At 52.2% G+C, this 24,718-nt stretch overlaps 1 protein-coding gene across 9 annotated transcripts in view; it reads right to left on the bottom strand.

The window, feature by feature from the left end:
- GRB10 (growth factor receptor bound protein 10) overlaps positions 1 to 24,718 on the bottom strand; it is a 183,369-nt gene that overhangs the window by 140,772 nt on the left and 17,879 nt on the right. For 3 of the 9 annotated variants that reach the window (XM_057733494.1, XM_057733495.1, XM_057733493.1), the window contains exon 2: positions 10,110 to 10,265. The gene's annotated coding sequence lies outside the window, so the exon portion shown is untranslated. Of the gene's footprint in view, positions 1 to 10,109; positions 10,266 to 10,895; positions 11,019 to 11,475; positions 11,546 to 21,215; positions 21,266 to 22,386; positions 22,516 to 22,878; positions 23,154 to 24,718 lie in introns of those variants that run through there. The other 6 variants (XM_057733496.1, XM_057733487.1, XM_057733489.1 and 3 more) reach the window with 5 other exon arrangements.

Below are 24,718 nucleotides of genomic sequence, written 5' to 3'. Positions count from 1 at the left end.
TCTAAACCCCTTCAGGGCAGTCAGGGGACCCACCAGCCCTCGCTCACACCGTCCCTGCGCCTCCGTCTCTGCTCTCTCACATCAGGCTGCTCTCTCTCATCAGTCCAGTCCGCCCCACTGCTCCCTCCCTGGGGCGAAGGGATGCGCCCCTGCATTTCCCACATTAGGAAGGACTGGAGGGAGGGAGGGGGCGTCCTTTCCATCAGCGCTCTCTCAGCTTTGCTGCCTGTCTGCATCCGTCTACAAACACTGATGAAGTATTTCCTAAACCCACTGCCTTGACCCCTGAAATCGATGCACTGCCTCCAAGCCCCAAGCTCTCTGGCGAGATTGTCTCAAAAGTCCTCCAAACACCAGCCCAAACAACCCTCCTCTCCAGGTCCCTCATTGGGTCTGGCTTCAGGGAAACTCTTCCTGCCCGATAAGAGGTGCTCCCGTGGGCCCTCTGGGCTCTGGCACCCTCCTACACGAGCTGCATTTTCCGAGTGATCCCACTGCCCCTCCATCCCCAGCTTCTAGCTCTGCAAGGACGTGGCCTGAGTGTCCCCTCCCCACCCTGCCCTCTGGGGAGCACCTGCCCGCAGCTCCGACAGCCCAGAGCCGTCCCGTACAGGTCCCCAGCCGTCAAAAGCTGAGTGACGCCCCTGTATACCTGCTCCTCCTGTAGGTTCCCACCCCGGTTAATGGGTCATTAAGTTCCCCCTCCCTCCCCCCACCAGCCGACCTCCGCAGAGTCTGTTCCCTCCCTCCTTCTGCCCCGCTGGCCGTTCACCCCACGGAACCCTGGTTCTTAACTCAGGTCCCACACTAGAACCCCCTGGAGACCTTTCCGAATCCTGCTCCAAGCCCCGCACCCAGACCTGGGCACAGGTACTTTACCTAAAGAGCTGTCAGGTGACCTGTAAGGTACAGCCAGAGTGAAAGGTGGCAGATTCAGCTGCAAACTCCCCACAGCCCAGGGACCTCCAGCCACCTGCCCTCGAGCTTCTTCGGAATGTTCTTAATCCAATGACCTCCACTGGGCACACAGGTACTTTTTTTATTCCATTAGGGCTGGAAACAACCCAAATGTCTGGCTCTAGGGACAAGCGTGCAGGTCAGCGTGTGTGCATGTAAGTACACGACTCCACATACGTGTGCAGGTGATGGGGGTACCTGTGGGAGTCGACGCACACAGGGTAGCGGCCACGAACAGGGTGTTGCTTGGAAGTTTCTGCTCTGTGGGAAAATACTTAACTCCCAAAGTTATCTTTTCTATCCTGCAAACCAATTCTCCTCCCTGTTCTCCCAAATCCTCCTGCCAGGCCTCTGCCCACCCCCTCCTGAACCCACTCTGTCCAGGCCATGGGCACCGGTCAGCTCCCAGTCTCCAACCACACAGCCCCACGTCCTGCCTCCTGGGACCCCCCAGGAGGCCACGTCCACTGCTGCCTTCCTCCCTCGCTGGCCCCACCCTCAGTCTCCTTAGCGGGTGACTCCCCAACGCCAAGTCCTCTAATAGGGGTCCCGGCACCCACTGCTCAAACCTCCCTCCCTCCCTGTGGGCTCACCCATCCTCATCACCTAAATACATCGGAAGCTACAGGACACTCCATCGGACCTTCACTGCAACCTCACCCTGAATTCTACGGCCACACACACAGCTCCCCTGCCCCCCACCGCTCAGCTGTCTCCCAGCCTCTCAAATCCAAGTGTCCAACGTCAAAGTCCTGGTCCTCCTGCGGTCGCTACTTCTGTGTCTCAGCAGAAATGTCTCCATCCACTTGCTCGGCCAGACTGTGATGCCACCCTGATTCCACCCTCTTCCGTGCAGCCCTCCAAGGGATCCAGACTCCAACTGAGTCCCCCCAACTGTGTCGGGTCCAAGCACCTGACTCTGCTGCCGGGTTTCTCGGCTGCAGCTTCCCCAGAGAAGCTGGGGTGACCCTCTCAAACCCAAGGCCTCATCTGCTCCTCTGCCCCTCACATGCTTCCAGGGGTTCCCATCCCTCTCAGAGTTATAGCAACGTCCTCAAAATAGGTTCTGCATCTCCGCCAGCCTAGGATGGGATGACATGAGAGGGGAGGAGGGGAGGACACAGAGGGGAGGACAGGGAAGAGGAGGGAGGAGGAAGACTGACCAGAGGACCACAGACGAGGTCAGGCCAGGTCTAAAAAGTACCCCATCCCACTCATGCTCTGCTGGATCAAAGCCTCAAAGTACGGGAGGAAAAGAAAACCGTTTTGCTTCGCATAAAATCCACTGATGTCACTGCGAGGGCTTTTCACAGTAAAGGAAGGTGGGGCGAGGGCACCGGCCTCCTGCCCCCCGACTTCCATTAAGAGCAACGATGACTGGACAGAGCCAAGGCCAGTGCAGACTCGTGCCGGCCGCCCGTCACCTGGAGGCAATTCCAGTCCCGCTGGCCACAGTGCCACCCATGTGAGTGACCGCTGACACAGGGCAGGGCTGTCACCACCATGCCCTGCGCTTCAAATCCACGTGAAAGACCAGATCACTCACTTCCTCCTTAATCCTTTTCCAGCTATTTTAAAACACAGCCTATATCTACCCCAGTTAAAGTCCTTCCAGTTTAGATGCAAACTAGCCCCAAATGTTACAGGAAAGTTTATCTGAAGGGTTTAATCTGTAAGAGATGAGCTAGATGTATGTACATACTTACAGAAAACAGGACCTGGGAGAGGGCCCCTGGCCTCTGTGTACAGATGTGAATAACCTGCTACCTGGGGTGGGCTGAAGCAGACCCCCTTTAACAACGAATATACCTCCCTCCCCATCCTTGGGGGTCCCGGGGATCCAGGCTAATAAAGGAAGCCCAGGGCAGGGGTGTCCCTCCACTCTGCCTCCCCAGGACAGGCAGGTGGCGGCCGCCTGGAACACCATGGTGGGGGGGGGGGGGGGGGGCAGGGATGCACAAACCAAGAGGGGGCCTCCAATGGGTCTAGGAAGCCTGCCCAGGCCCCTGCCCAGACTCACGTGGCAGGAGCGACACCCAGGCACAGGCGTGCCCTCCCACGGAGGGGGGGACACACCTGACATCACAGGCTAGATGTCACATGCTTCCCAGCACCTGAGCCCGGGGCGCCCTGGGCAGCGGTGTGACGCTGGACAGCACACACCGACTGTACATCATCCCATGTGGGCCACGTGGTGTCGATGGACACGAACAAGGGCCATGGCGGGCAGGAAGGCGGCCTAGCGGGTTTGCAGGTTGAGGTTGGGAATGTGGAAGAAACTAGGGAGAGGTGGACACAGGTAGCAGATGGAGTCCTGCCAGCAGAGGCCAGTCCAGGAAAAACACAATAGCATTCATTCTGGCCACAGGCTCTGAGGTCAAGCAAGCCTGCTTTCGTGGACAAGGCAAAAGGGAAAAAGCTACTGGGGCGTTTCTTTCAAAAACCTCCTGCAAAATCACAACTTCTGTTTTAGGGAGAGGTGCTAAATTAAAACACATATTTGAAAAAGCTCGTTTTCTCACTTGAAATAGGTTGAATGGGTTCACACTCTACAATCAAGGTGATGCTAAAAATTCTTCAAGCTCCGAAGTTCTAAACATTCACAAACGTATTAATCTATTTTGTATGAAATTTGGCCTTGGATTACAAAATTCTTGATTGTATAATTATGAAATGAAATTTTAAATTGTTTTGTTTCAAAAAAAAACAAAAAGAAAGATTTCTATCTTCTCTGGGCACACCACACCCACAATATCAGAGTCTCTAAAAATAGCCACAAGGAGTTTTTCTTCTGAATTTGCATCATTTGCAGGATCTGTCATTTTCAAGGCAATATTCCCCCTTTGGTTCTAAGAACTGCAGTAACGAAGAAAGAAAGAATCTCCCGATGAAGTCACCCACAACCATCATGCACCCTCTGGACCTCACATACCAGCTCCTGTGTCTGGGAGTAATTTATCAAAATAACCCTCAACAGGACAAAGAAACAGCACCGGTGAAATGTTCCCTCTTCCCTCCTCCATCCTGCCTTCGGGCCACAGCGCTGTTATTTCTGAAAGCATGAAATGCTTTCAAATGGAGCTCTTTTATCAGTTTGCAACTCTTATCATAAATCTCATTGCATGTTATTTCATTCCTCCATCATCCTTTAATTGAGACTCTTAACTTGAAAAAAACGAATCCTCTTTTCAACTTAGAATGGATTGTAAAGGCCTACGCATCTGGCGACTCCTTGAGTAATACTGCCGCCTGGCTGCCCTCAGTCTCAGGAAGAAGAAAAGGAAAATCTGTTTCTTGAAGACAGTTGGAATGTGTGGCCTGCAGATCCCCCGGGAGCCCAGTGGCAGCTCTCCACGGGGAAGCTCCCTAGAAGGAGCCCCCTCTGCTACCCCGGGGAGCCAACCTCCCCTGGGAGGCACCACGGCAGAAAGTCCTTTGCAAAATGTCAAAGATGGCCACAAGCCACGTCTTGGGAGACGCAGCCCTGACCATTCATACGTCAAACCTGCTTGGAAAGTGGAATGCGCTACCATCATTGGACAAGGTCCAAAGACCAAAAAAACGGAGGTTTCCTCACTGCATCTCTTCTCGTCCTACCTGAACAGGTGGGCACACAAAGGTTCCCACTGTCGTTCTGCTCCGTGCCTCTGCTGCAGGGTAGCCCTGTTCAACAGAACCTTCCACGGTTACAAAACAGGCCAAGGCATGGAGACATCATCCTAGCAGAGCTAGGATATGCTCCCCTTAACTCCAGATAACCAACCGCAGGCAGAAACACACAGGTAGCTCTCAGGCTTAGGGTCTGCCCACTCCCCAACACGTGACGCCAAGTTCAGGCCACTGTCAAGGCCCGACGGGCCAGGTTTTGATATCACACAGATCCACGAGTCCCCAGTCTAATGCTGCTGACCGCCTTCCTAGGAGGGTAGAGACAGCAGACGCCAGACAAGATGAGTCCCCAGGCCGCGTGTTCAGCCCGCACGGACCTCCGCGTCCCGTGATGACTGACTGCTGACTGACCCGGGCCCTCCTGGACCACAGTCTGGGCTATGTGAGAAGAAGCTAAAATAAGCTCCCTATGCTCCCAGGAACATTTTGTTGAGTAAAATCAACAAGATAAGGGTAGATTCAGGGCGTCCCCCAGGGTCTGGTCCCCGACAGCGCAATCTGACTGAGCAAGAATGAGCGAGGTGGGAGTGCGCATGCATCTACGGCTGTAAGGGGGGCACCTCTTTGTCTGGGTGCCTGCTCACTGCCTCGGCTGGCCCTGGACATCATCTTCCTGACCAGTCCTACCCCTGCTCTCTCCCAGACCAGAACACACATGACCCGACCGGTAGACCCACAGCCAGTCCCCAAACTAGACACCCCAGACTTGGCAGGAGGACGTGAGACCCAGAAAGGAGAATGGAAGGAAGGCGGGGCATCCTACGAGCCTAGAAAGAAGGACCCACACAGTGAAGAATGCAGCTGTGTCGAAACTGCAAAAAGCTGGAAACAGCCAAAGGATCCGCATAGAGGAACACTACTCAGCTATAAAGAGGAACAAGTTCTTGCTACAACGCAGATGCATCTCAAAATAACCATGCTGAGTGAAAGAGGCCAGACAAATCAGTCGCCTTTATGTAACTCTCTGGAAAATACAAACTCATCTATTGTATGGGTCTGGGGTTATAAATAAACGTTAGGGATATGGGATCAGTGAATAATGGGAGGGATTGTATGTAACTTACTGGTGCCGTGGTGTCCTTCTCTGTAAAACGGGGAGAGTTTACACGCACTTCAGAGGGCTGCTGTGAACACCCCAGGAGTTAATCCGCAGACCCACTTACAAGAGCCCCAGGCACACACGCACAATGCACCTGAGCTACTGTCGCTGTCCTCTGTGTCACCGTTATCTGGTCTCTGCACCTCCTCTCTGCACCGAGCATGTGCTCCGCGTGGCTATCTACTGCCCACAGCTCCCACTATCTGTGGACAGTGCAAGGACCGGGCCAGGCATGATTCCACCACATCCTGTGACATCGGGGGGGTCCCAGAGGGGTTGAGCCTGAGCTGAGAACGCCGGGTTTAGATCCCTACGACTTACCTCAAATAACACTGCAACTGCTTTTTGCCTGCAGTGCGCTTCGTTCAAATTTAACTTTGGCATTGATTGTCACTCCTTAAAAGCACGAAGCTTCAAGAAATAATGTCTGTTACCTTATACTTAAATACTCCGCAATTTATCCACACAATATTTTAGAGGACGAGTTGAGTTGTCTTGAGAAACTTGTGCCTTGTAGGCATACTGCTCGTCACCAAAGTACAGGCACCAAGGTTTCCTGAGAGGCAATCAGATCTTCTCCCAACTCGAATGAACGGAAACAAGGGCAAGAAATAGCTGCTTCTGGTTTTGAATCGGAGAATGATGGCAAAGAGACGAGCATGCAACATGAAAGCAAACGGGAGCCTGATTAGTTATCAGCCATTAAATGACTGTTGTCATAATCCGTCCAGTTTGAGTGCAGGAGACTAAAAATCATCCACTTGACAAACACTGGGCTTCTAACAGGTTATTGACAGAATTCTGACGATTAGTTTCATCCTTCAGCTGAACCTCCCAAGGAGCAAAATGATTCATCTCTGACCCTCCTCCTGAAACTCAACCCCCACGTGGGGACAAGAGATTCTCAATAGGAAACCTTGAAAGCCAAAGTGGAGAGTTCCAGTTCCAGCCAGGACAGACACGGCACTTCAATCAGCAGAGAAAGCCTCTGAGAGGCAGAGAGAATGGCTGCCTGGGGGCCTTGGGACGCGAGCAAGAGCCCAGTGGTGAGGGTCTAGGCTTCCTTCTCCTCCCCAGGACAGGGCACCGCAGGAGTCTCCAGCCAGGAGGCCCCCGCAGGCTCAGTCAACAAAAGCTCCAAGATAAAACTCTAATTCAAAAAGATATAGGCACCCCTATGTTCCTAGCAGCACTATTCACAGCAGCCAGGACGTGCAAACAACCTAAATGTCCATCAGCAGAGGAATGGATAAAGAAAATGTGATACAAAGGTACAATGATATTACTCATCTATTAAAAAGAATGAAATAATGCCATTTGTGGCTACATGGATAGACCTAGAGATGGTCACACTGAGTGAAGTCAGACAGAGAAAGACATATCATATGATATCTCTTGTATGTGGAATCTAAAACATGACACAAAGGAACTTATCTACAACACAGAAACAGACTCACAGACAGAAGAGATCAGACTTGTAGTTGCCAGGGGGCAGGGGGTGTGGGAAGGAAGGACTGGGAGTCTGGGATTAGCAGACGCAAACTATTAAATGCATAAACAACAAGGTTCCACTGTAGAGCACAGGGAATTATACTCAGTATCCTGTGATAAACAATAATGGGAAAGAATATGGAAAAGAATATCTATACATTAAGAAAAAGCAAAGCTCCAAGAAAGGCTGTTCCCACCACCAAAGAACCAAGAAAAGGATGGTCAACAGAACCAGAACCTTTTCAGTGATACCCACCCTACTCCAACCACAGGCCAATGGAGAAACGCTCCCACCCACCCTGGTTTCAGGAGCTAGCTTCCCACCCCTCCTGGCCCCTGGCTTGAGGGAAGCAGGTGGCCACACTCAGATCCCCCGCCATGGTGCCTGCTGGCCAGGTAGGGTCTGATCTGCTACCTTCCACCTGGAGGAGGCAGACACCCAGCTCCCCTGAAGGGGCAGTGCCAGCTCTGCCTCCAGTCCTGCTGGTGTCAGGAGGGGAACAGGAAGTGAGAGGAGGACTGAACTGGCATTTCTCCCCCTCCCCCACCTCCCCGGCCAGCAGGGTCCAGTGGGAGCTGCACCCACCCCCACAGCGAGGAGGCTGAGCACGTGCACCTGCTCTCGGGGGCGGAGGGTGGGCAGGGGGGGCAGTGCTTGGGGAAGGTGTGCGTGGGGCTGAGGAGGAGCTGGACGCGCACCCATGAGTGGCCAGGGGTGTGGTCACTGGGGGCATCCCGGGCCCCGAGGCCACGGATGTCCACCCCCTGAGGCCCATGTCTGCACCTCAACAGGGAAACTCCCTGTCAAGAAGATTAAACAGGATCCACTGTTGCCCAAAGTAAACCCAGGACACTCAGAACACAACGGAAACCCACCTGCCACACCAAGAGCAAGGATAACGGCACCTCGTATGAGAAAAGACCAGCCCTGGGAGGACCTCAGAGCAGCCGTCATAAACATGCTTCCACGAGAACCACAAACACTCTCGAAACAAACGTGAGCTGAAGAGCTACATCTGCAAGTGACTCCAAAGCAGGCAGTAACTGCTTATTTCTCTTCCTCCAGTCTTAGCAACTTTAGATTCTTCCCATCAGAGGATACTGTACTAAGATAAGATCCAACATATCTGGAGCCAACAGAGCAAATCAGACATTTATTGAGATCCTGCCACGTGTGAGGGGTTGCACTGGTTGAGCAGGGTCACTGAGATGCCGCACAAGCCTTGCTTTCTGGTTCAACCCGGCGACAGGGAGAGGCACAGACATCACCAGCTCAGGGCAGGAGGGGTCAAGTACCCAAAATGAGGCAGAAAGAAAAGAACACGGGTGCTCCAAAGAATGTGAGGATGCCCTCAGCACAGTGTAGACAGCAGACACACAGTGAACGGGGAAAACGAGGGAGGGGAAATAGAGAAACAGAAATAGAGGCGTCAGGGGAGTGTGTTGACCCAGGACCCAAAAGGCAAGAGGACGCCGTGAAAGGAAGGAAAGAAAGCACAAGGCCAAGTGCACGAGAGTCTCTTAAAGATCTGTTCCTGGTGAGCTGAGGCAAGGACTGAAGCAGCTGTGTGGCACACTGTGCTGTCCTTGTTTTTTAATTTTTGGATGCATTGGGTCTTCCTTGCTGTGCACAGGCTTTCTCTAGTTTAGGTAAGCGGAGGCTACTCTTGGTTGTGGCGCGAAACCATCAGACCAGGACTAAGGGAGCAGTGGGCAGCCACAGAATAATACAAACAAGCTCTGAAAAGCCAAAGACCTTCTCATCCCCTGCAGAAGCCCATCACGAGAGCTGTCACCATGACACAGGGAAGAAACAGAGGTGCCCACAGCCCTGCCCCTCCAGGACCAGCCCCGGCTCAGACACGGGTCCCACACGCGTGCTGGGAGAGAGGGCATCCGAGCGAGGGTCCAGGTCAAGGAAGGGTCTGGGGCTGAAAAGCTTTTGGAAACTCCCCTCCAGGGCAATCTCTGGGGCCACCCTTTAGTCAGGACACCTGCTGATCCCTCTGGGGACAGGGGCCGGGCGGCCACAGATCCAGCTCCCCACTCTCAGGGGTTCAACGAGAGGGGCCCCACGCTGTGCCTTCCACACCAGCAGACCCCAGAGCTTAAGCTGCGTTGATAATTAGATTTCAAGCCCCAAACAGGAGGATTAAGTGTGAAATGAGGCTTCATTTCAATGTTGTGTCCGTGCCAAGAGGTGCTCAGCCAGGCTGTCAGAACCCACAGCTCACGCTTTGTGTTTGACCAATTCGACCAGAAGGACAGGACGTCTAGGCTGGTCACTGCTCCAAGAAATGGGGGCTCGGGGCCTCGGGGGTGTTTCACTTGTGTCTCTCCGACACCATGAAGATTCGCCAGAAACACAGTCCCCACCCTCCAGGCATCCCAGGACCACTCGGGAGGGCTCGGGGTCCCAGATGAAGGGCAGGCAGCACGAAGGAGCAGAGGGCTAGTGTGAGAGCATCACCCAGACCCGACGCCGCCGGCATCGTCTACGCGCACCACGTGGTCCACGCACAGACAAGACAAAGCCCCCAGTGCCCAGCACCTGCGCGCCGGGCCTCTTGAGGGTTCCTCTCAGAATGCCCCGGGAGCAGATTACCAGCCCTTCACAGAAAGTAAGGGGGCTGGAGCGGGTGAGCAGCAGGGCAGGTGGCACGGAGGGTGGTCTGCAGGGCCTGCACCAGGTCCCCCGCGATCTCCCACCCCACCCACCTCAGCTCAAAGCAGAAAGATGGGGAAGGGGGAAGCCACAGAGTAGACGGCGGCTCCCTGCAGGAACCCTGGAAGGAGGGGCCTAGGGGGGCGCCTCTGCCTGCATTCACCGACCTCCCCTTCATCAACAGTGAACAGACCCAAATCTCCCGCAAAGAAGCCACACAGAGCTTACCTGTCAGGGGCTTGCTGGGGCTCTGGGTATCTGGTAGCCACCTGGCTGGACAGAGAGGACCCAGATGAGGAGCAGTAGCCGGTCACAGTCACAGTCACGGTGCCGCCGCCCCCCGCAGTCCCCTCCTCGGGCTCAGCATGGCGCCCAACTCCAAAGCTGAAAAGGCAAAGAGGCCGTCACTGAACACGCTAAACTTGCACAAATGTGAACTGTATGCCCTGTGCCCAGGAATACACATTTTAAAACAGATATACAGAAGATGTTCTGTTTTCAAGGAGACCACTTGAAAGACAGACTCTCTGAAAGAAGTCCATGAGAAGCAGGTTTCTAGATGCTATGTCAACGGACCGCAGGGACAAATGCCCTCAGACACCAGAAGAGCCACGGGAAGCCGCTGGTCCAAGGTCACTGCCCGCAAGCTTTCCCACCACCACCCCAACCCCTTCCCTGCCACCGAAGCAGACAGGTAAGGAACAGGCAGGCTTCCACCCTCTTGCAAGGCCAAGTTGACCTGTCGGGCAGGCTTGGGGCCCAGATCATAGCCCACGTCCTCTCCAGGTCCTCCCAGGCTACAGCTTTCATCCCACCCCACGGGGACCATCCCCATCTAAGACCAAGTTCTGGCCCGCGGTTCCAGAAGGCTCTGCACGTGGCCTGCGTGTGTTCCTTGGGACAGAGTTGGAATCCTGGCTATTTCCTTCAAATTCAACGATAACTCCTATTTCTGGGGGCCGAGGTGCTGTTCTAGGAGTGGAGGAGAGGGTGGGGACCAAGACAAACGCTCACCTTGCTGGAGGGGAGTGTCTGGTCACCTGGGCACCTCTGCATCCCTGCATCCCATCCAGAGGGGAGGCAGCCTGCCCCCTTGGAGGATTTTAGCGCACGGCACTGGAACCCTAATAAATCCTCCTAAGTCCAAGTGAAACACAGTTGACAACTTAGGGACATCGGCACATAGCAAAGGCTCTGTGGACAGGAGTCCTGAGCACCACTGTGCCTGTGTGTCTAAGCTGGTCACTGCCTGTGACACGATGTCTTTGGGTAGAAAATACATGACTCAGGGACGTTAAACTAACTGACTCGATCATTCAACAGTGGAAACAAAACCTGCCCTGCCTGCGACCTGACATGGAAGATGTCACGGGTCCCGAACTTAGAAAACCACTGCAGAAGGTCCTACTGGGCACACTGGCTAAGAACCCGGACGGCTGCACCCACACCCACAGGAGAGAAGGGGCTCTCTGGGCACTGGTCGCAGATCGGGCAAAATAGCACTTCTCACGCAGCTTCACAGGCAGACGTGACATAAGCTTGAAATCTTAAAGAATATACTAACTCGGGCAAAAAAAGAAAAGTCTTAACTTACTTCCAAAATATTTCAGGAACAAAGGACCTCTTGATGTCTGCTGAGTGCCTCTGATATCTTCCAGAAATTCCTGAGTTAATATAAAGTTTTCCTTCTGTCTAGCTTTCTCACACTAAATATTTAGAATCATAACAGTGACTATTTAGACACTCAACAAATCCCAAGTTTTATGATGAGGCTATTCGGCCTATTTGGAATGAAGTCTGGGGCTTCTCGAAAGGGGACAGAATACCTTTCATCGAAATATTAAACTCAGTATTTTACTGATCTCAGAGGCCACTCTGTTTTCCTGAGCAGTTATGAAGACAAACTGAGAAATAACATGAATGAAATGGAATCGAAGAAAAGGCAAAGTTTTCTAAGTAATTATAAAATCTCAGAATGCTGTTGCCGGACGCTGTGCACAGCTTAAAGGAGAATCACAGTTAAAGCTGAGGATCTGCACGACCCCTAACTGCTGTCAGGTGCACCTGAGGACGGGACTGGCATCCCAGCTGCATCCCATGCAGAGATGATAGAATGTGAGGAGGAAGGATGCTGGCAAGACAAGGAAGTTAAAACACAGGAATGTTCCCACCCAAGTGCCACAGACACATAGGAGAGGTCTGGCAATGACTCAGCAGGGACACTCTGGCCCCAGCCAGGAAGGTACCTCCTGCGGTGGCCTGTCCACCAGCAGACACCCAGGGCTCCACAGGATGGACAGCATGGCCCAGGACAGGGCACTTATGTCTCAGAAAGAACGTCCCAACTGGATGCCAATATGGAAACCGACAAAACTTACCCAAAACGTATGAACAGGACCAGAGCCCACCTGGTTCTCTCAAGTCCAGGGTCAAGCAGAACCAAAGGCCCTAGAGTCCACACCATGGGGTTTCCAGGGGACGCCAAGCAAGCCCGAAGATGAGTTATCCAAAGGAAGACAGTCCAAGGCTGCAGAGGACGGAAATGCAGCAGGATGAAGAGACTGCCCCCCCAGAAGAGGCAGGACCCCTCAACAAAACTAATCCAGAGTCTGCAGGGCAGTGAAGGGCAGGACGGACGGACGGACACACACACACACACACACACACACACACACACACACACACACACACACACACACACACACACACACACACACACACACACGGTAACTGACCAGAAGACAGACGGAAAATACCCACTCTCCATAGCCGGTAGGCATATATGCATGCGTTATTTCAGTCCTACGACCAGCCCTATAACATAAAGAATATCACCACCCTTACTTGAGAGAGATACGAGGCCTGGGTGAATGGAAACATGCTAAGTTCCTAAATGGGACGATCAAGCATCACAAGATTTCGATTCTCTTCAAAGTAATTAAAAATTAGAATTAATTTGGTCAAGGAAAGGCCGTATCCATCTGAAGTCATGAAAATTAACAAAACAAAATAAATGGTAAGACTGTCCATCACAGAGCATTAAGGGAGAATTACTCTCATCACAGAGGAAGACACTGTAAAGCAAAAGTAATTCAAACAGTGTGGTGCTGGCATAGAATCCCTGCTAGCGTCCATTAGAAAGGGCTGCACTTACAAGTATGAATGTTACTATTTCATTATAGCAGCACCACATGCTACACAAGCTACCCTAACAGGAGACTGTGTCCCAATCGCCAAGCTTCCACAACCAGCACAGATAGAATGCGTGGGACTGGAATCCCTGGGCTTCCCCGCTTCCCTGACTCTCCTGACGATGTCGCCCAAGATGAAGGCGACACTGTGATGATTGCAGAGATGGCCATGACCCTTGATGGACAACCTCCTATACATCAGACACCTCATCAAATGCTCTACAACCTCCCGTGTCAGAGGTTCTCAAAGACTAAAAGGAGTAAATGCACGTGAGACACAATAAGGCACACACAAATGAGTGGTTCTTAATTAAGAATAATTAAATACTGTCAACTCTTTAAGGCAGAATTATGATCCCATTTTACATATGGAGAAACCAAGCCCAGGAGACCATACAGTACCCACCTAGGTCCCACAGCTAATAAATGGAAGAGCCAAGGTTTAAATCCACAGATGTTCGAATCCACCCCACCTGCTTTATTTTCTTGCTGATAACATGCCATAAGAAAAGAGAATAGATATCTTTTGTACTTATTTGTATTTTCTGTGTGTCTTTCAATTCCATTGTTTTGTGTCTTTCAATTACATCCATTTTCTTTTAGAGAATAAAAAAAGCCCAAAGGGTGAAATTCAAAGCATAGAGGCTAAATTGGGGTGTGGGGGGAGACCCCCTGCTTAAATTTAACTATGATTTCAGAGACAAGGCGTAAAAGAAGGAGCCCTCTTAACCTGGTAATAAGCACCTGCCAGGCACCTTCTGCAGGCAGGTGGGTGACAGGAGGAAAAGGCACCAAAACCCTCCCCATTAAATTAGGGCAGGAAACCCACGGTTACAGAATTAGCCACAACTGTTTTGAGGTCCTAGACAATACAGTGAGATAAGGAACAGAAATGTGGTGTAAATGTTGATTAGAAAAAGCACACGTTATTTTCAGATGAAATGCAGGACAACTGGCTGCAATCTGTTAGCACTCACAGGGGCATCTTATAATAATGTGGTGATCCCAGAGCCCACCTGCCCTTCTGGACGTGGCACCAAGACGATGAGAAAGTCTAACAGGAGAACAGTGTTATCCACAGACGCAACAGAAGTCATCTACTTAAGAAATACATACCATCCGGAGAAAACCATGGTTCTAAAGGATACATGCACCCCAATGTTCACAGCAGCACTGTTTACAACAGCCAAGACATGGAAGCAACCTAAATGTCCATTGACAGATTAACGGATAAAGAAGATGTATGTATGTACAATGGAATATTACGCAGCCACAAAAAAGAATGCAAGAATGCCATTTGCAGCAACATGAATGGACCCGGAGATTATCACACTGAGTGAAGTAAGTCAGAAAGAGAAAGACAAATATCATATGATATCACTTTTATGCAGAATCTAAAAAAAATTATACAAATGAACTTATTTACAAAACAGAAATAGACTCAGAGACTTAGAGAACAAACTCATGGTTACCAGGGAGGAAGGGTGGAGGGATAAATTAGGAGGTTGGGATTAACATGTACACACTACTATATATAAAATAAATAACCAACAAGGACCTGCTGTATAGCACAGGGAACTCTACTCAACATTCTGTAAAAACCTAAATGGGAAAAGAATTTAAAAAAGAATAGATACATCCATCTGTATAACTGATTGACTCTACTGTACACCCAAAACTAACACAACATTGTTAACCAACTATGTCCCAACATAAAATAAAAACTAAATTAAAAATAAATACATACTAGAGTCTCAGAAGAAAAGGAAACGTTTAGTGAGGAACGTGAGACACACCTGCAGGAGGACATGAAGTTAGAAATACACCACATTCTAGGGAGGGAAGGCCACTTCTCTCCCCAGTGAAAGAGGGGGTGGGGCAGGATCACCCCCACCCCAGTGAACACCCCGGTGGGCTGGGGCCCTGCCCGCTGACCCACAGGCCGCAGCAGACACACGTCCAGAGCCCAGGAAGGCATCTGGATGAGATAAATGACGACATAAGAATGAGAACTAGGGACTTCCTAGGTAGCACAGTGGTTAAAAATCCACCTGCCAATGCAGAGGACACAGGTTCAATCCCTGCTCCAGGAAGATCCCACACGCCACAGAGCAACAAAGCCTGTACACCATGACTACTGAGCCTGCGCTCTAGAGCCCATGAGCCACAACTACTGAGCCCGTGTGCCACAACTACTGAGCCCGTGTGCCACATCTACTGAAGCCCATGCACCTAGAGCCCGTGCTCTGCAGCAAGAGAAGCCACCAAGATGAGGAGCCCACGCACCACAACGAAGAGTAGCCCCTGCTCTCCACAACTAGAGAAAGCCCGCACGCAGCAACAAAGACCAACACAGCCAATAAATAAACAAACAAATAAATAAGTAAATAAATGAATAAATTTATTGATTTATTTAAAAAAAAAACAGAATGAGAACTAACATCATTCGTGCTCAACAAGACACAGTGGAGTCCTCACCTGCCACCAGTCCTGATGGATTAATGACAAACATGACAAAGCAGCCTAAGAGGAGATCTGGAAGAATAATGTTACAAAACCTGGTGAGGAAGATCTTCATAAGCCAGACTCTTCACCGGGAGGCCAGGAAGGAGAAATCAACTCCTTTACAGCAAAAGACCCTTTGTGCAAAGTCCAAAGACAAGCAAAACACCCTGGGAGAAAGACCATCAACATGGGCAGCAACCTGCACTCTGTAAATCTCTCGTTTATTAAAATAACACAGGATGAGTAAAAATAGGGAGAGGACAGAAGCAAACAATTCGCCAAATACACACGTGAAACACACTCAACTTCACACGTAACCATGGAAACGTAAATTCTAACAGCAACAAATGAGCTATAAATTTTGGTGCATCCGACTGCTGAAAATTTTAAAAACTGGGATGACCCTCGAGAGCTGGAGATGGCCTGGGAGCAGGGGGGCTCTCCTGAGCTGTACATGGGGTTCCCCAAACAGGCTCTGGGTGGATGCCTGGGTAGCATCTCCCAAACTTCAGTCTTAGGTGCAGGAATCCCACTTCTTGTAACTTATCCTCACCTGCCCACACACACACAGGGCGATTACTGCCACAGCCTGCAACAGAGGAAAGCTGGAAGCAACCCAGATACACCTGCTCAACACCACCCCCCCTCCCCGGCTCCCATCAATGCCCCCCACCAGATACACACCCAGAACCCACGGATGCCTCTGGCCTCCCTTCTGCTCACACTTCCCACCCATGCAACCCACCAGGCTGCTTAATTTTGGCTGAAGAAGAATCTGAAATCCATCCACTGCTTCCATCTCAGCTGCCAACACCAGGCCACCACTCACATGTGACCTGGACCCGGCTCCCAGCACCCACCGCACCTTCACCCCATCTCAAGCCAGCCATGGGCTTTGGATGCACCCCAATGCACCCCAACAGCCACCTGCACAGACCCGGGGGCCCTGCCTCCCCTTCAGGCTCCAGAGGAGCAGCCGACCCAAGACTCACCCTGCTCACTGGACCCCAAATTCTGACGCTCCCCTCTCATGGCCCATGCACGTTCTGTGTCCTCTGTCAGGGTGACCCCACCATTCTTCCTCCTCCCCTGGAAAATAAGTCCCAAGGAAATCAAGTTCCCAGGCCGAGTTTCTGATTAACCTCTCTATTCAAAACATTATTCCCGTCCTGCACCTGTTCCCCTCAGGAATGAGCAGTAACAAAGAAAAGGGGGCATTGAAATGATGCAGGACCCTGTGGGGCTCTCCTGCTTACAAAGCCCCTCTGTGTACCTATTTCTTGTTTGTAGAAAAAGGCTGTAGTCCCCTAGGCCTTCCCCAGAGTTCCAAAGAGCAGACTCAAGCAGTTACTAATTAGGGAAGGGAGGGGATGCAGAAACAAAGGAAAAGCAGTCACGTAAGAAAAGCAATGACAATAGTTCATCAATAAAACAGTCCCAGCTCCTCCTCGAGGGATAAACATAACAGTCTGCTGCATCCCTTTGAGCTGTTCTGCAGAAACTAAGAAGACCCCACCCACGTGGAGCATGGTGACTGCACGCTGAGCACAAGCGCTAGAGCCCAGACTGGCTGGAACCAGAAGGCTGATGGTTAAGATTCCCGTCACCTCACCACTGACCATCAAAAGAAAGTCCAGCAGCTGCAACACTCAACACAAATGTTGCCCTGAAAACCCTTCCCTGAAAGCCATCTGGGAGTCCAGGTCTTTTGAGTGCAAGCTGCCCATTCTCCTTGCTTGGCACCTGCAATAAACGCTGTACTTTCCTTCACCATGTCTGTCGATGGGTTTTACTGCACACAGGTGAGCAGCCCTGAGTTAGTCTGGTAACACCCTCCCGGCATCCTCTCGGCCCTGTCCTGGCCCTGCCCCACCGCCCCGGGACCCTGCTGGTCCTGCAGACACAACCAGGGGTGCTGTGGCTGCTTTCCTGCTACTGACACTGTCTGTGTCTGTGTCCCCACCAAGGAACCACTCTGCAGCTGGGGACATCTGTCCCAGACACAGCAACATCCTCAGCTCTCAGCATGGGCCAAGGGCTCAAAGCTTTGCTGAGCACATGACAATACATCCCAATGGGAGCCTGGTGACCATCTTCCTGGGCAGGGATTCTCTGGGCTGGTACATGGCCTGCAGGAAGAACCCTACAAAGCGAGGGCCTGGGAGCTCCAGGGAGAGGCCTGCCTCCTCCAAGGCCTCAACTTCTCAACCCTGTGATGAGAATGAAATAGTCCCAACCTCATGCGAGGATTAAATGATGCAACTCCCACAAGTGCTTACTTGACAAAGGGTGACTAGTAGATGGAGGAGGAAAAGAGCTGATGACTAAGGCAATGCTTGTGTAAAAAAGGGGGGAAAGTGACAAATGTACATGGGCTTGTCCAGGAATCCGACACAGAAAAAGACCCAGAAGAACCCTGAACAACTCTGATCGGAGGGAGGCCGCCAGATGAACAGAGAGCAAGAGGGACCCTACTCTGCAGACTTCTGGGTTGGAACCTTCACAGTAAGGGACGGGAATTCCTTATGGAGTACTAACATTTCTCTTCCCGGGAAGAGCTGTAGTCAAGGTTCAGGCCAGCGGTTCTGCCAGCTCTTCCTCCCCTGCTGCCAGCATCCTGGATCTCCCAGTGACTCCCAGCATCTCCCTCCCTCTGCCTAGCTGCTGGCTCTGCCGCCCATTCTAGGAATTCCAGAGGATTCCTGCCCTATCCCTCCAACAATGCGGCCATTAAGTGCCTCCGGGAGGTCACATGCCTATGATCTCACAGGTCCTTTGTACATGCTGTTTCTAGACAAGCAAAGGATTTGCCTCTATTTTCTTTTCCTTTCTTTTGTACTTTCTTCCCTTTGGAGATAAAAAAAAAAAAAAAAACGAGGGAAGTAAGTGAAGACGCTACAGCTCCTGCAGAAAGCACACGATTTACTGTTCTGCACGAGGAAGGCTCGGCAAACAGCTCGTGAGGATCTGTCCCCCCCTCACTGAATCAACTGACAGAAAACAGAGTCAATCTCATATCGCCACTCTGCAAACAGCCCGTTATCAACATTCGCCAAGTCACAGCACGCACCCCGAATCCACCATCCCCCCAGCTTGAGACTTTACGTTTCAAAGAGAAACACACCTCCTCTTCCTCTGGACCACTCAGTATGTGCAGTAAGTCATGAGAGCAGGTTCTAGGTTTCCAGGATAAAGCATTACACACTGGTCCTTCTGCTCAGAAACCAAGATTTGAGGAAGGATAACAGACGTGTAGGAGTTACCCGAAGCAGAAACACTCAGAAAATGAGGACCCGCAGCTCTGAAGTGCACTCATATGCACAGCGAACAGCGCTGAACACTGAGCCATTGTCCGGGCATATTTGAAACCACCATATTTAACAATTCCATCTACTGTTATCACTTCCATAAAATCTCACAGTGTGAATCATTAATGACTTTTCATCGTCTGCGTGTGATGAGTCCCCTTCTTCCCTGCCTCAGCCCTGTCAGCGGCTCGCCGAGTCCCCACTGGCTGGGCCAGTCAGCCCTCGAGTGGACAGAAAACAGCACCAGGCTGCCCGGCCAGCCCCAGACGCTCCCTCCACAAGGACACCTGAGGCCTGAAGGGATGGCACCGGCAGGAATGGGACCCCCGAAAGGCTGTTATTGGTTGCACTGCTGTGTGTCCCCCAAATCCACACGTTGAAGTCCAAGCCCCCAGCGCGGGGCTGTTAGGAGACAAGGCCTTTGGGAGGTCGCTGGGGTGACAGGAGGTCGCATGGGGTGAGATTAGGACCCTTGGAAGAAGAGCCCAGATGTAACATACAACACGATTAATTAACACTGCTCGCATTGTGTATGAAAGTTAAGAGAGTAAATCCTACAAGTTCTCATGGTAAGCGAAAAATACTTTATCTTTTCCTTTTACGTTGTGTCTACATGAGATGGTGGGTGTTCGCTAAATATACTGTGGTCATCATTTCGGAATGGATGTGAGTCAGATCACAATGCTGTACTCCTTACACACATACAGCGCTGCGTGTCAATTACATCTCAAGAAAACCAAAAGGAAGCAAAACAGACCAGAGAGCTAGTGTGTACCGTGTCCACCAAGGGAGGACACCCAGAAGCGGCACCTGCACACCAAGAAGAGGCCCTCGTCCGACCCTGAATCCACCGGCACCTTGATCTTGGCCGTCCAGCCTCCAGAACTGGGGGGGGGTGGGGGTGGGGGGTGAGTGAGTGTTGTTTAAGCTCCGGTTGTATGACATCAGCCCCCACAGACTAGACCAGACCCCGGCTGCCTCCCCAGCACAGCTGCTCAGGAGGGACAGGACTGTCTGCTGCTCCCCGAGCTCAGAGCGAGAAGGACCCGCACCCTGGCCCAGGATCCTCAGTCACCACCCAGGGGATGGGCTCTCCTCTGCCATGCAGCCCCTCACGCGGGCCACGCAGGCTCTGGGGCTGCTCCCTGGCAAGCAGGATGTTCTGTTCTGGCGGACCAGCCAGCCTCGTCTTCTGGGTCTGCCTCCGCTAGCCCCACGATGTCACAGCATGGTCGCCACCACGAGCAGTCCCTCTTGCTGACCCTGCAGCCCTTGGCCATGCTGCAGGCACGGCTCAGGCCCCAAGGTGTCCACTGGGGCCCAGCAACAGTTCATACGTGGTTCTATCAAGGTCATCTCTCAGATCCCACCTACCAGTGAGCCCACCCGACAGGGCCTGACTGCCCTGCTCTGGCCTGGTCATCAGGTCATCAAGTCATCAACCTGTCCACAGTGTGCCCACAGCAGGGCGGAAGCCCTGACCAGCGGGGGGACCGGACAGAGAAGACCCTGCTGCCACTCCCTGCACCCTTCCATCCTTGCCCGTCCACCCTCTGAGCCCGTGTACCAGTGTCCCTGTTCTGTGTACCTGGGACTCAGGAGACCGGCCCGTGAGCGGCAGAATCCCTGCAACACTCTGAACCTCGGGCTCCTTCTCTGTGCGAGAAGGTCCTCAGACGCGCACCTGCTTCTCACATGAGGGTGCGGAGCATGGGTTTATTTGGGTAAAAGAAGAGTTGGGTTTTCCAAAATGCAGACACAGCAGCCACACCACACACGCCCCTGGGCTTGCATCCTTTCCTTGCCCGGCACTCGCTCCCAGTGACTTAGAAGCAGCGATGCCAGGACAACGCAGACACGGAGTGAGGCTGGGGCCCTTCTCCTTCACACACGCGAAGGAGGCAAGCTGCAGTATTACAAACAGTCCGGAAAAGCCAATGTGGGGGGCTGGAGATACTAGCTTAGGCAGTTCATTCTGTTTTTACCCAGCTTGTGTAGAAAAAGTGAAGACTTGCACCGCTACCTCGATTCCCAAATAACTCTCGTTTAGAATCAATTCCCCTGAAGGAAGAGTGTGTTCTTTCTATGCCAGCTGAACGGCTTTTGCTGTTGAAGACGGCACGCCATCCTAAGGCTCTCATCAACCCAGGAGTTCACAGCCGACCGCTGAATGCTTGCTGCCGCCTTCCCTAACCACCTCTTCACATGCTCACCTGAGCTCTGAAAGTTGTGATTTTTCTCCTGAAGCCACCCCACCAACATGTATGGAGTCACTACGTTCTCAATCTTAGCACTGTGAGTTACAGAACCATCAGAATATGGTCCCTAACCTTGTTTTCGATGCAAGATGCAGGTGTGTGGCCAAATCCTGGTCGAGACCCTGGAACGATAACATGGGAAGAGAAACAGCTTGCAACATGTGCGCCCAATCGCCGTCTTTATCAATTCTGCAAAAGTGGCACGCACGTGCTGAAACACCTTCTAAATGAACTTGTTCAGCAGAAATTAACACAACAGTGTAAAGCAATTTTAATCCAATAAAAAAAGAAACAATATGAGAAAGAATTTATATGTATAACAATTTTAAAAAAAGATTAAAAATAAACTTGTTCCCAGGTGTCCAGCAGGGGACCCTCAGCTGTTGATAATCCTCACAGGGAAAGGCCCTAAACAACTGCTAACTTCTTTAGGAATCCCAGCCGTCCACACATCACTGACCAAAGATCAGGTTCCCCTCCTGTCTGGGAAAGTTTGCCCCTCAGATCACAGGCAAAGCAAAGGGGTAAAGGGGAGCTCATTCACCAGTCAGATGGCCACTGTGGGGCTGGCATCCCAAGCAAATCACTCGGAAGCCCACCTGAGCTCAGATGAGTGCACCTCAGAATATTCACTGTTCCTCACATGGACAGAGTCTGGGGGGCGAGGCTGGCTCTCACACTGCAAAGCTAACTCAGACTTCAGTTCCAGCATCAAAATTCCTAAGTTACATCTCATCCTCCTTCTCCCCGTGATCTGAGCTATTAGAACAGTCACAACAGACTAACTTCAAATGGTGTCCTATAAAGTCCATCTAAATCTTGTTAGAATTCTACTGTCTGCCGTGCCTGTGAGGCCAAGGCTTAGAAAAGGCCAGAGCCATCGCTCCCCCAGGGGGCTTCATGGGAGGAAACACAGTATCAAGAGTCAAGAAAGGGACTTCTCTGGAGGCGCAGTGGTTAAGAATCAGCCTGCCAATGCAGGGGACACGGGTTCGAGCCCTGGGCAGGGAAGATCCCACATGCCGCAGAGCAACTAAGCCCGTGCGCCACAACTACTGAAGCCCATGTGCCTAGAGCCCGTGCTCCACAACAAGAGAAGCCACCGCAATGAGAAGCCCACACACTGCAATGAAGAGTAGCCCCCGCTCACTGCAACTAGAGAAAGCCCATGTGCAGCAAAAGACCCAAGGCAGGCAAAAAAAAAAAAAAAAGACTCAAGAAAGAATCTCTCAAAACCACCTACTTTAGCCAGTGGAACAATCCTCTCTGCAAACACAGATCACGTGTTCCTCCTGGCCCTCGTCTTTCCCTCACGCGTCCCAAGCTCACTGGTTCTCGACACCCCAGGGAGGAGCTCTGAGGCTTGTGTTACCTGGATGGTAAACAAATAAATAAATACCTGGTCTCATCCCAGCTCCTAAAACTTTTGCAATCTCCAGAGTGGTGAGTGTCTTTTGTATGCTGATGAGGTGACAGGCAGCTGGGGGCTGGTCACCGAAAGGCCTAGGCGCAGTTAGAGGGCCCGGACCTGCAGGCTCATCCGATGACCTTCAGCGAGGGGGGGAGAGGGGAGGCACGGGTGCTGGAGACGGAATTAATTGCCAACAGCCAAGGAGTTAATCGATCATACCTGCCCAGTGAAACCTCCACAAAAACCTCTGAAGGAGGGGGTTCAGGGAGCTTCCTGGTTGAACATTTTGGGGTGCTGGGGGGTGCACCCCGCCCCACAGCTCACCTTATGCGTCTCTCCCACATGGCCACTGCGGAGCTGGTTCCTTACAATCCCTTGGGGCAGTGCCAGGCCCTTCAACCTGTGGGATCTGGTTCTTACTCCAGGCAGACAGTATCAGAGCTGAGCCGAGTTGCAGGACACCTACTGGTGTCCAGAGAGTTGCAGAAATGATATCGGGAGGAAAAACCTTACATGTGGCGTCCGAAGTGTTGTGAGTGAAAACAGCTCAACCTGACAGAGAAAAACAGGTCCTGAGGCAGACGCTGCCTTGCCTCCCACCCCCTCCCACCCCCTCCCACCCTGCAGGTTCTGTGGTCTCCAGGCAGCACGCCCTTGGGAGGCTGTGGGTGTCCTGTGCTTTCTGATCGGCCAACAGGAAGGGGGTCAGGAGGAAGAGAATGCAGGTCCCTCTGCTCCCTGATCACAGCTCGCCTATTCCTCATCTGATAAGAAGTGCCACCTCCCCTACCCTCCTGGTCTCTGCTGATGAACTCTCCTTGGCTCCAAAGGGCTCCTAAGAGGCACTTGAGACCCTTTAGACCCCCCACCTGTAACCGTGACCTAGCACAGCGCACACCAGGCGGGATGTGGGCAGGGGTGCGCTGAGCGAACGTGGCTGGACCACCGTGCCGAGCTTCCCGCCGCCCGCAGAGACTGCTGCCCCCTCCCACTCCCCCAGACCCAGCTGCTCACACCCAGCTGGCACGTGGCTCCTGGCACCACCATTTCCAGTTCGCATCCACACTTCAACCACCCAAAGAGCCTGAGCATGTCAGGAGGCTGAAGCCCTAGGCTTCCCCTTATGTGGCCTCAATAACTCTGGACCCGGAAGCTTCAGGCCTCTCTGAGCTACAGGTGACGCACCAGAAACAAGAGACCAACCAAGGGGACTACTGGTGTCCCTGCCGGGCACTCCTCCCCCTTCCCCAGAGGGCGGGGACCCCAGCATCCCGAGGCCCTGCTCCCAAACCTTCTGCAGGACACCACGAGGTGACCTGTCCCTTCCCTCTTGGTCTCTCCCGACGGCACCCTGGAGCTTCCTGGAGGCCATGTGACATGACGGAGGACCCCCTGCTTCCAGTTAAGCCAGACGGGAAAGGGATTTACAAAATGCAAAATGCTGTCACTCTCATCAAACGTCTTTTACGTGAAAAATATAGTTATTTCTTCTTAAAAGGTGTTGCTTAAGTTTACATATAATGAGTTTTTTATTATTATTTTTATGGAGGAATATTTTTTAAATTTTATCTTCATTTCTAAAATGGTAACTAGCAATACCCAGGGCCACGTGAACACAAGCTCTTCGGGGCCTTCTGTCACCTGCAAGACCATCAACGGCTCCTAAAAGCGGCCACCACGCCCAGGCCAGGCCCTGCCCACAGCGGGGACCGTCCCAGCCCCGATGCTCTCTGCAGAGAGAGCCTGGGCTCTCAGGGAACAAGACCACAGAGACTTCCTCCTTCAGGGGAGATTTTCTTAGAAATGACACTGAACCTCAGAACTCTTCCTCCAAGACATGGCCCTGTAAACAGAGTCCCAGGCCAGAGCCCACGTGGAGAGTCCTCTACTCCCGTGGGGGGGGGGGGGGGGGGGCCTCGGGTTGCCCCCTCTGACCCTGTCTGGTCCTGCGCTGATGCTGGCAACAGGCAGGGCTCTGAGTCACTCAGCACATTCTTCCCGCCCCTCCTCGCCACCCCCCCACCCCCAAATAAGCTACCAAATGGGCTGCAGCAGAGGGAAAATGTCACAGGTCCAGTATTTCCAGTTTTCAAGCAGAGTTCCAGAACAGCCCCAGGCGGGGCAGGCGCCCCCTCCCCCGGGGAGTCGGGCGCAGTGACGGCGA

This window comes from Hippopotamus amphibius, chromosome 4, assembly GCF_030028045.1.
Source record: "Hippopotamus amphibius kiboko isolate mHipAmp2 chromosome 4, mHipAmp2.hap2, whole genome shotgun sequence".
In the NCBI taxonomy this organism is placed as follows: Eukaryota; Metazoa; Chordata; class Mammalia; order Artiodactyla; family Hippopotamidae; genus Hippopotamus; species Hippopotamus amphibius.
This window is presented reverse-complemented; position numbering and strand designations above follow the sequence as displayed.